General features: G+C 40.5%; 1 protein-coding gene across 3 annotated transcripts in view; it reads left to right on the top strand.

Moving 5' to 3' along the window:
* Nucleotides 1-6,321: 6,321 nt before the first annotated feature.
* The window catches only part of B3GALT1 (beta-1,3-galactosyltransferase 1), a 411,692-nt gene continuing 408,168 nt past the window's right edge, over nucleotides 6,322-9,845 (top strand). For 2 of the 3 annotated variants that reach the window (XM_087949791.1, XM_087949792.1), the window contains exon 1: nucleotides 6,328-6,618. The gene's annotated coding sequence lies outside the window, so the exon portion shown is untranslated. Of the gene's footprint in view, nucleotides 6,619-9,845 lie in introns of all 3 variants that reach the window. The other variant, XR_015746520.1, reaches the window with a different exon arrangement.

Raw genomic sequence — 9,845 nt, 5'->3', positions numbered from 1 at the left:
TCAGGGCTTGGAAAGCTTCAATAAAGGCTTCTAACACCTATGTCAAGTGCAAATTTGAATGGGATAGGACACCTATCGTCTTCGTCACAGCATTTCCTTTCTTCTGTTAAAAACAAGTATTACAATTCTGTGTGAGGCATGGTAAGTCTATGAAAAAGCTAGGGCACGGCTTGGTATTTGAGAAGTAAATCAAAAGGATTACAATTTGAATGAGACTTGTTAAGAGGAAAATATTAATATATTTTGTTTCAAATAAATATACGAACAACAGCATGCAATTTTGCTGGTAAGGTCATTTTAGGCAATTAGGCTCAGCTATTTAATAAAGAGTGATCACAAACTGAAAAACTATAAACAAGTTTGGCTTCTTCCTTTCCCTAGCATGCTAAAGGAATGGTCTAAAAAGGAACCTATTGAGGTTGTTATTGAAACCTGAATACTTCTAAGCCATTTTCTTCTGTCAGGCTCCTGGTCCTGAGAGGCAAAGGTCTCCATCTGCACACACCTTTCTGTTTTAACATTTCTATGGCAACAGAAATATATAGCATCCAGATTACAGACAGCACCTACGGGACACTGTAGTTTTGTTTCTATGGCCCTTATTCCCTCCATCACATTGAAGCTTCCTTTAAGGGAAGGGAATAAGGGCCATAGAAACAAAACTTCCTTTAAGCCTCAATGGAACTGAGCACCTTGATATTAGCTTTCACATTATATTGACTGTAACTGCTTGGCATTGTATACAAGAAAATAATAGACAGATCATCAAAATGATAGAGTCCTAATCATTTTATTTATCTCATGGGATACTTTTGAAACTGACTGCCATGGTACAGCTTTTCACATACAATAGATGGATTTTGTATTCCAACCAAATGCTGTTTACTTTTTCTTCAGCTCTTTTGATGAATTGGGTTAGACACATTACTGATTCTGAATAGGTTGAGGGCAGAGTTTTCCGGCCAAGAAAATAGCTGTTATTTGTACCAGAGGCATTATATGATGAGAAGAAACTGAATCAGAAGGTTGAATCTTGAACGTTGTACAAAAGGGATAGCTGAAGATTTCTGTTTATGTTTTCCATTTGAATCTATTTCTCAGGTACTCAAAAAAATCTGGACATAAGAATATTATCCCAGTCCTGGCTAGAAAGATTTATATAATTGGAAAACAAAATATAAAATAAATTATACAGAAACCTTTATTTATATTCAGAGGTCAGTTTAATATTTTATAGATACATTATCTGTCTGATACCTGAGCTAGTTCTAGAATATTACATGAACCTTTCAGCCAATAATTAAGTTTTTATTCTAATGTTGCTATATTTAAAAATAGTAAAAATCAGCTTTCTGTGGGATTTTGAAGATTGCAAAACATTATGGCCCAATTAAAGATTGCTTCATTATGGGCTTGTGTGCACAGATTTTACTGGGTGGATGGTAATCCATCTTTTATTTTAAAACAAGCAGGTAATGCTCCCCATTTAAAATGTTCCACATGTCTAATTCACTTGGAGATCTCAGATGGATAATTTGTAGCCACATTTTGCATCGATCTGTGACTGGAGTGGATAAACATGAGGAGGTGGAGTCTCTCCTTTTGGAGGTGAGATCCAAAAATAAGTCTGTTACATGAAACCTAGAATAGATTTAATGTAATTTAAAAACAAAGAAAACTACCTCAGATTCCCACTCCAAACCTGGAAAATGGAAATTCCCAGATTACCCAAATACTGTCTGACCCTATTTTATTATTCACTCTGCCCAAAATAGCCTCCACTACATCTCTAAGACTGTATACCCCAAATTTATATAAGACCAGGCCTTTGCCTGAACAAGTGAAGATTCAAGGAAAGGAAAGCAGGGGTGCGGAACCATCCTTCTGGCAGCAAATCTGCAAGCTTAAACACAAATTTAAGCTTTCCATCTGCTGCAAAAGCCTACTTTACTCTTCTTTAGACCTCTTGCCTGTAAATGCGGAAATTGGAAAGAAGTGGAGGGGAAGTTGGACATCTCCCCTCTTTTAATTTCCTATATGGCCGAATGGATGCTAGAATTTCAGTGCTGGATTTCTCATGTTGTTTGACAGGCAGTACTGTTAATAGGTAATCTACAAATTGTGTGCCTTTTCTCACAAGACACTGTAACAGGGAAAGGCAATTTGTGTTGCTAATTATGACCCTCTTTCATTTACCTAGGACGAAGCCATTTTCTTGCAGTTCCATTCCTAATTTCACCTCTGCATTATCTTTTAAGGCAGTGGCCCCAACCTTTTGGGTGCTAGGGACCGGTTCTGTGGAGGTTTTTCTGTGGACTGGAGGAGGCATGGTTTCATGTGCTGTCTGCATCCTGTGGATGGGGTTTTGCTTGTTTGCATGGCCTGGTTGCTGGCGTGCCACAGACCGATGCCATCCTTGGTCCGAGACCTGTTTTAAGGCATTTGATGTTCTGAAGTTGAGAGTTTATCTTCATTTAATACAATTCAGGTGGTGTACATATTGTTCCTGCTTCCTGTTTTTCTCACCACAGCCTGGTGAGGTGGGTTGGCCTGAAATTGTTTAACCAGTTTTAATGTCTAAGGAAGGACTGTCACTCAGTCTTCTGGTTTCCCATTTAATATCTTAACCACTACACCAAACTGGGTTGAGACATTAACAGCTTGAAATGAAAAGACTTTTGTGATGATATAGGATGGAAAACACTATTGAATTTTGATGTGGATATAAAGCAATAAAGAGTCCCACCGCAGAAATTACATTAACCAAATGTAACAGATTCAAATGGATACTCCCCTGGAAATGAGTAGAAAAAGACTTTTACTTGGTTCAAGATTCTGTTTCTAGATTTGCCATTTACAGGACTGGCATCCAGTAAAGTGAGCTGCTGCTTATGAAATGTTATGCCTTTTAATAAAATGTTTAGTTAGGTCCTGATCTTTGGCTAACATATCTCTCCCTCTATAAGATCTTTATTGAATTTTCTTTCTCTCCTTTTGTGGCAGATAACCTGCCTGTGACGAGTGTTTACCTTAGTTTTTTATATATTTGAGCTGACAGTCTATTAAGAGGGTTTATACTTCTGACTTCTACCTAATGTTGATCTGCTTATCTGCAAAATGAAGAACTGTTACTTACAAAAGCAAACAAGAAATCAGCTACTCCTTTTAGACTTTTTCTGCACAAAACCTGTCTTAGACTCTCTAAAACCCAGGGGTAATTATCCCAGGCAATGTTGACATATAGGCATGGATTTTATCAGCCTCTGGATCATGCTCTGCTCTTTAAGGGCTTTGCATTCAAGAGAATATGGGGTCCTTTTATTGAAGAAGCTAGAGTTTCTTTCCTTGCAAAATCAAGTCAACAACTGGAAAACGAGTGTCTTTGGTTCAGCTTCATTGCTTCACATGAAATTTCTGTAGAGCTCCAGCAGACCTCCATGGATTACTAAAATGCACACAAGTCAGTATTGATATTGGTATTGGTATTTTAATAAGTAATTCTCAGTTACACAGATACAGCAGCACACATGATGTTTCATTTACTATTTTTTCTAATTATTGTTTGGGTTTTTTCCACATAGCCTGAGAGCAATATGCTTAACATCTCCTCAAGCTCTGAATATTTTTTAGGATACAAGACTTTTTGAGTTCAATTCCTTAAACACCATCTTCAGGGGCAGAACAATAACATTTAAAGGTGGACAACTGAGATTGCTACATTTCTTCGCAGACTGACTTTTCTCCCCAAACCTTGAGTTCAACGTAACCCACAATTTAGTTAGTCACTACGAATTGGATTCATGCCACTAAACTAGATTCATGCAAACTAAACCATAAATCTTTATGTGTAAACCACACAACAAACTTAGCCATAATGTGGTTTCTTTGGCTTTGACCAAGTGTTAGGCAAACCCAGCCAATGACAGAATTCAGTTAAACAAAACATGATTTGCATAGAATGGACTGTACAATATATTAAGCCAAAATAGAAGAAAAGATTCCAGACTATATTCTTAGTTTATCTGATTTTATAAATTTGCTCGACAGTGTCTCCCATGTTGACTGAAGTACTGTGAAAATTGGTTGTCCAACATACCTGGAGGATACCCAGTCGGAAAAAGATATTATAAGGGTCAGATTAGGAGGTCATGCTGAGAGACCCCTTCAGAGTAAGAGGCATTTTTTGTTACAGTTTGATTTTTTTTTATGTTTTGCAACTGCTCCAAAGTGTTCACAACATTTATTTTAAAAATGGAAACAAAAATTAATTCGTGCAATAAGACAATGAAAAGAAAGAGAGGACCTCTGGGTTAAAAATATATGCATGATAATCCAATCCACTTATTATTTATCAGTTTCCCCATTATCACTTTTTCCTCCCTGTCAGTATTTTACCCTACTTTATAAATCCTAGCTGAAACAGAGAAAAAAGTGATATTAAAAAGGAAACAGAAAAAAATGATATAAAAAGGAGATACTTTGCTAGAAACAATTTATAAACCTATACCTAATGATACTTATACCTTGTATGTATAACATGTCAAAACAGAAAGTAAAAGATAACATGTTTCTTTAATTGTGCTTAACTTGGGGGTTTCATAGATAGCCCATGTTTGACTTTTTGACAAAATTGAAGTGATTTGCCATTGCCTTCTTCTGGTAATTCTTTTTGTTTTAAAAAAAAAATCTTCAAAGCAAAATCTTGTTTTAAAAAAAAATTCTCTTTTTTTACAGAATTTTCAAACTTCCATCTGTATCAAGGATTTAGACAGGAGGCCATTAGCTTTTTTTAAAGTAGTTTACTTAGCTTTTTAAAGAGTTTCAAACATCTTTTATTTCTTGAACATAAAAAAGGTGAGTCTAATATATATATAAGGCAAACAAAGCAAAAAACAAAAAATGCATTTCCATGAAAATGTCTCTTGGGGCAGTGAAAGTAAAACTACTGGGCCAGAAAAGCTTTTAACGAAATGTAGAGTCAGAAAGGACTACTGACTAGAGTCAGAAAGGAATACAGAAGGAACATCTGGGCCTAAAAATCTAGAACTACCCTGGTTGAGACTATCCAAGGTCTATTGTGGCAGATCACAAGCTTACCAACTACTTTTGCAGCTATGATTTCATCCTCCATGGTTAAAATATGATTCAGCATATCAGAGAAACTGAGGAAAAATGGGTTGAGAAACCATGATTGTGAAAAACAGTTGCCGTGAACTAACTATGAAGGTAACATGTTTCCCTAGAAAATTCTGATTTCTTCATTGATTACTTATGTTCTAAAAATATGTACTTTTCAGTTGCTCTGTTTCTTTTTAAGGTCAGTTAAAAGGTAGCCTGTGCCATTTCCCCCCCTTCTTTTGGACAGACCCAGTTATTTTATTAGCTCCTGTCAGAGAGTTTGAAGAGAAGGCTGTGAAAAATATAAACACATTTCCACCTCACAATTAGGCTACCAAACCGGGGCTGCAAGAATCCAGATGGTTTTTTTTTTTTAAAAAAAAGAGGTAGAATTTCCTCTTTTAACTTTTCTGCCACGAATTGGCTGCCCTGAGTGTTTTGTCTTTTAGTTAACTCCTCATTTCTAGAGACAAGCCGCCACCACGAGTTCCTAAGCGCTCCTTCTTCGTTGCTTCACGCATCTGCTCCGTTCATTCACACCGCAGACGAATTATTATATTATTATTACTATTACTATTATTGTTGTTGTTGTTGTTGTTTTTCCATTTCCTTTTTCTTCGGGGAAAAAAGTAAAGCCCGGGGAAAGTAAAGCACACGGTTTCACCTCAGAGGCGGCGCTGAAGGTGGAAAAAGAGAAAGCGGTGCAAGCGGGGGTAATCCTTCTTCCAATGGCAAGATAATCGCCCATCTGCTCTTTTGCAATACCAGCCGGTCCGCTTACTTTCAAGATTAACTCTCCAGAAGGCAGTTTTAAGTTATTTCTCATATTCGGTCAAGTCATTCCTCTCAGGCTGTCTTCTTCAGGCTCCATCGGCCCGGACGGTAAATTCTTTTTTTTTCTTTTTAAATGAGGGGAAAAGAATTGAAATCTACTCGAACTCTATTCGGAAACAAGGCAACCCACCCACCCCCACACGCGGCGCGCGCTCTGCGTCCCGTTCTCTCCCCACCCCCTACCTCCACCTCCCCGCTGCCAAAGCGGCCGGGCGCGAGACCACAGACCCCGAACGCACCTCGCGCTTCCCACTCTCCCGGAAACCAGGCTGCTGAGGAAAAGATAGAGGATAGAGGAGGGCGACCGCGGGGAAAGAGGGGTGGGGGGGAAGTGTTCCTTCCTCCGTTGATTGGTCCGCACCTCGGGCTCCCCGAGAGCCGTAAGCGGCGGCGATTGGCTGCTCCCGCCTGTCAGTCGCCGAGGGCCAAGTTCCATTGCTGTGGCTTGGGCGTGCGGTGGGAACTGCTGCTGCCGCGGCGGCTGGTGCAGCTGCGGGGAGCTGGCTGGCTGCGGGGCTGCTTGATGGAGAAGTGATGCTGGCTACACGGAGAGTCGCGCAGCGCAGAGGCTGCGGGAAGACAAAGGCTGGCTACGGGAGCCGGAGCTCCGCTGAAGCCTCGGCGCCGCTAAACCAGGCGAAGGCAGCCCAGCCCCACCGGTAAAAGGTTAGCTCCGTGCACGTTACCCGCCTCTCGCTTTATGTGGGGGTGTGTGTGTGTGTGTGTCTGTGTGTCTACGCGCGCGTGTACGCGACGGGTCGTATCCTTCAAGCGGTGGTGCGTCCGTAGAGCCAGAAGGGCTGGACTGCCGGCGACGCAGGGCAGCGGGATCAGCTCCCTAAGGAAGGGGAAGCGTTGGGGTGTAGGAGCGGGGCGAGAGGACGCGGCTGAGGCGCCGGCCAGGGACTCGAGTCAGTGGTGACCGCTGCCGGCCATGTGCACCTGAAGGGTGCTTTCCCCCCTCATCACACACACAACACTTCCTCCAGCATTGTCTTCGGCTCCGATGCCCTTCAGGAAGCCTCGCTGCAGAGAAGCGAGAGCCAGGCGAGCGCCACCGCGGCGCTCAAAGCCCCAGGCGAAGCGAATCCGCACCAAAATAATAATACATAATAATAATAATAATAATAATAATAATAATTAATATATTATTATTATTATTATTATTATTATTATTATTATTATTATTATTATTATTATTATTATTATTATTATTATTTACTTAATAATAATAATAATTTCCAGAATAATTTAATTTAATAAATTTAATAATTTAATGATTTCCAGAAACCCGGCCGATTAAACTTTATTCGGCCTTAATTTAAACGAGGGGTGGGCCTGGCGCTTAGAGAGAGGATCGGGGGTGGGTGAGGGTTTTGTGTGTGGAGGGATGCGCTTCCTCGCCCAGCTGAGGTGAGAGCGCTTGGCCCCCGGGTGAGAAGGTCGGGGCCGCCCCCCACCCCCGTGATTTTCTCGCGGCTCGGAACCCCAAAGAGTTTTGCAAGGGGCGAAAGCAACGCCTTCTCCGTGCTCCTTTTCAGCTTCGGGGTCAGGGCGGCGAGTTTGCAGGCGCTCCCGCGAGTGGGAGAAGAGAGTTGGGTGAGGGCGGCGGGAAGAGTTTTCTGGTCCAAAAGGGGCTTTTTTCTTCTTCTTTTTTTCTGGAGGCAACTAGGCTTTTCTTGTCCCGTTGCCTCCAGCGGGGGAGAGAGAGAGAGAGAAAAAGCACCTTTGGGACAACCGTGAACCTGGATGACTGAGAATCTCTACAGAAGAGTTTTCTTGCAATGCCCCGATGAAGCCCGGGCGGCTTTTCAATCCTTGACCTGTCCATTATTCGCCCCAGTTGGGGGATGCCGGCTTTCTTTCTTTGCCAAACCGCCGGACTTGACTTTCAAAGTTGTTTGGATGTCGGGACAATTTGTCCCTTGGCCGTCGGAGAGTTAGATGCTTAGGCAAATAGCTTTTGTTTGCTTGGTTGTTTCAAGAAGGCAGATGGAGGAAATCGGTTGAACTTCTTCCCCATTTCCCTCCCTCTCCCCTCTTGAATATCATCCTGCGGGAAGGTTGTTAAGATGGTAATGATTTTTCCCTCAGGAAAGCTCACATAAATCAGATTTTGTTTTAAATGTTGTGCAAAGGAGTTATTGGCGGAGTTGTAACTCTGCAAATGGGCAGGGAGGTTTGCCACGGTGGTTCATTTTTTTTTCTGAGCTGAAAGACACAACACCTTAGAGACGGATCTTTTAGGGGTGTGTGTGCGTGTGTGTGTGTGTGTAGAAAATTTGCCAAATGAATCTCCTAGCGCTGTGGAAAGTAGATCTGTTGTGATGCTCTCGAAGCTTTTGAGGGCAGCAAATCCACACGGTCTTAAGTGTATTCATGTGGTGGAAGTTCAAACGGATTTGCTGTTGCTCAAGTTGGATGGCATCTGTAACCAGATTCCTAGTGTTGATTCTGGCAGGTGAGAGGTTAAACGGAATGAATCATTACTCTTGTTGTTTTACTTAAGAGGTTTGCAACCTAATTGTAAACATTTCTCCTCAAAAGTGAATTCAATTTCATTCCACTAAACTTATTGCTGTATAAATCTAATTGGATATGCAGATTGAGTCATTTAATTACTCAGCATTCTTTGGGGGTGAATGGGAAGGCTAGTGACAATAATGAAGAGGGGGGAAAAAAACACCCTATTGCATGAATATCCGGAAAGGGGGAGAAAAGCAAGTAGCAGTCTAAAAAAGATATGCCTGCCCAAGATCTGTATAGGAACTAGCCACACTATTCTAGTCTTGGTGGCAAAAATTTAAAGAAATTTTTGTGCCCTTGACTTGCTAACAGTGAAACAGAGTGTAGTTTTAGACTTCTCTCAGATGTAAGATCTATTTTGTTCAAAGGGAGTTACTCCTGTGCTGCATTAAACGCTTCCAGAATACACCCAATAAACATTAAGCCAGACCAGCTGGACTCATGTTTTATGGACATATTTATGATCATTTTACAGAGAACAAGCAAAAATGTAAAATAAAACTTCTGGAGAATTTCTTGTGTGCTATATTTTTCTAGTGGTTATAATCCAGTGCATATTTACTAGGAATTTACCCCAATGAAAGCTTACCCTGAGTAAATACATGTAGGAGGGAAAAGTAGATTTTGGATTGGTTTGAGGCTTTATGTTAGCTTGACTGTTTTTTTCATTGCTTTCTAAGAATGAATAACTTCATGGTGAAAAACATTAACTCTCCAATGAAGTGCTAAACTTCATAATTATGAGATGAAATATAATTTTATGGACCAAAGTGTTTAGGTTTGATAAATCCTTTCGCCAGCGATGCAGTTCGGATCAAGACTGAGTTACACATCGATGCACTGAGGAAAGTCTAATATATCTGCAGTCTTGCAGCTAATGTGAGGTCTAATCTCTATATTATTTCAGTGGTTTATTGAATGAGAAATTGTGACCTGCAGAAGCCTTGGCCATACTTTTTTTTAAAATTACAAGCAATCTGCATGATTAGTTCATTTCTCTATCCTGCAAATGTATCCTGAGTGTATATAATCTCATTCCATTTTGCATATATCTTCCTTCTTTTTTTGAAGCAGTTCTATCCATGTTTTGCCTAGTCATTGGACTAATACAGATTTTGATTAACAAGAGTAATATTTATTTTTTGCTAATCAACTTCAAGTCATGATTTGCCTATTGCCTATAATAGGCTCTAATTTGCCTATTTTAGATTAAGATACAGGTGCTCATCATTTAATGGCTGCATTGGCTGCATTGTTTAGCGGCCATTTGAAGTTGTGATGATGTTGATGATGAAAAACTAATGTTATCAGTGTTTCTCAACCTTATCAACTTGAAGATATGTGGACTTCAACTCCCAGAATTCCAC

Source organism: Notechis scutatus, chromosome 1 (genome assembly GCF_049901735.1).
Source record: "Notechis scutatus isolate UNSWTSFEM ecotype Mainland chromosome 1, rNotScu1.2, whole genome shotgun sequence".
Taxonomy (NCBI): Eukaryota; Metazoa; Chordata; class Lepidosauria; order Squamata; family Elapidae; genus Notechis; species Notechis scutatus.
The sequence above is the reverse complement of the archived record's forward strand: the minus strand, read 5'-3'. Positions and strand labels throughout refer to the sequence as shown.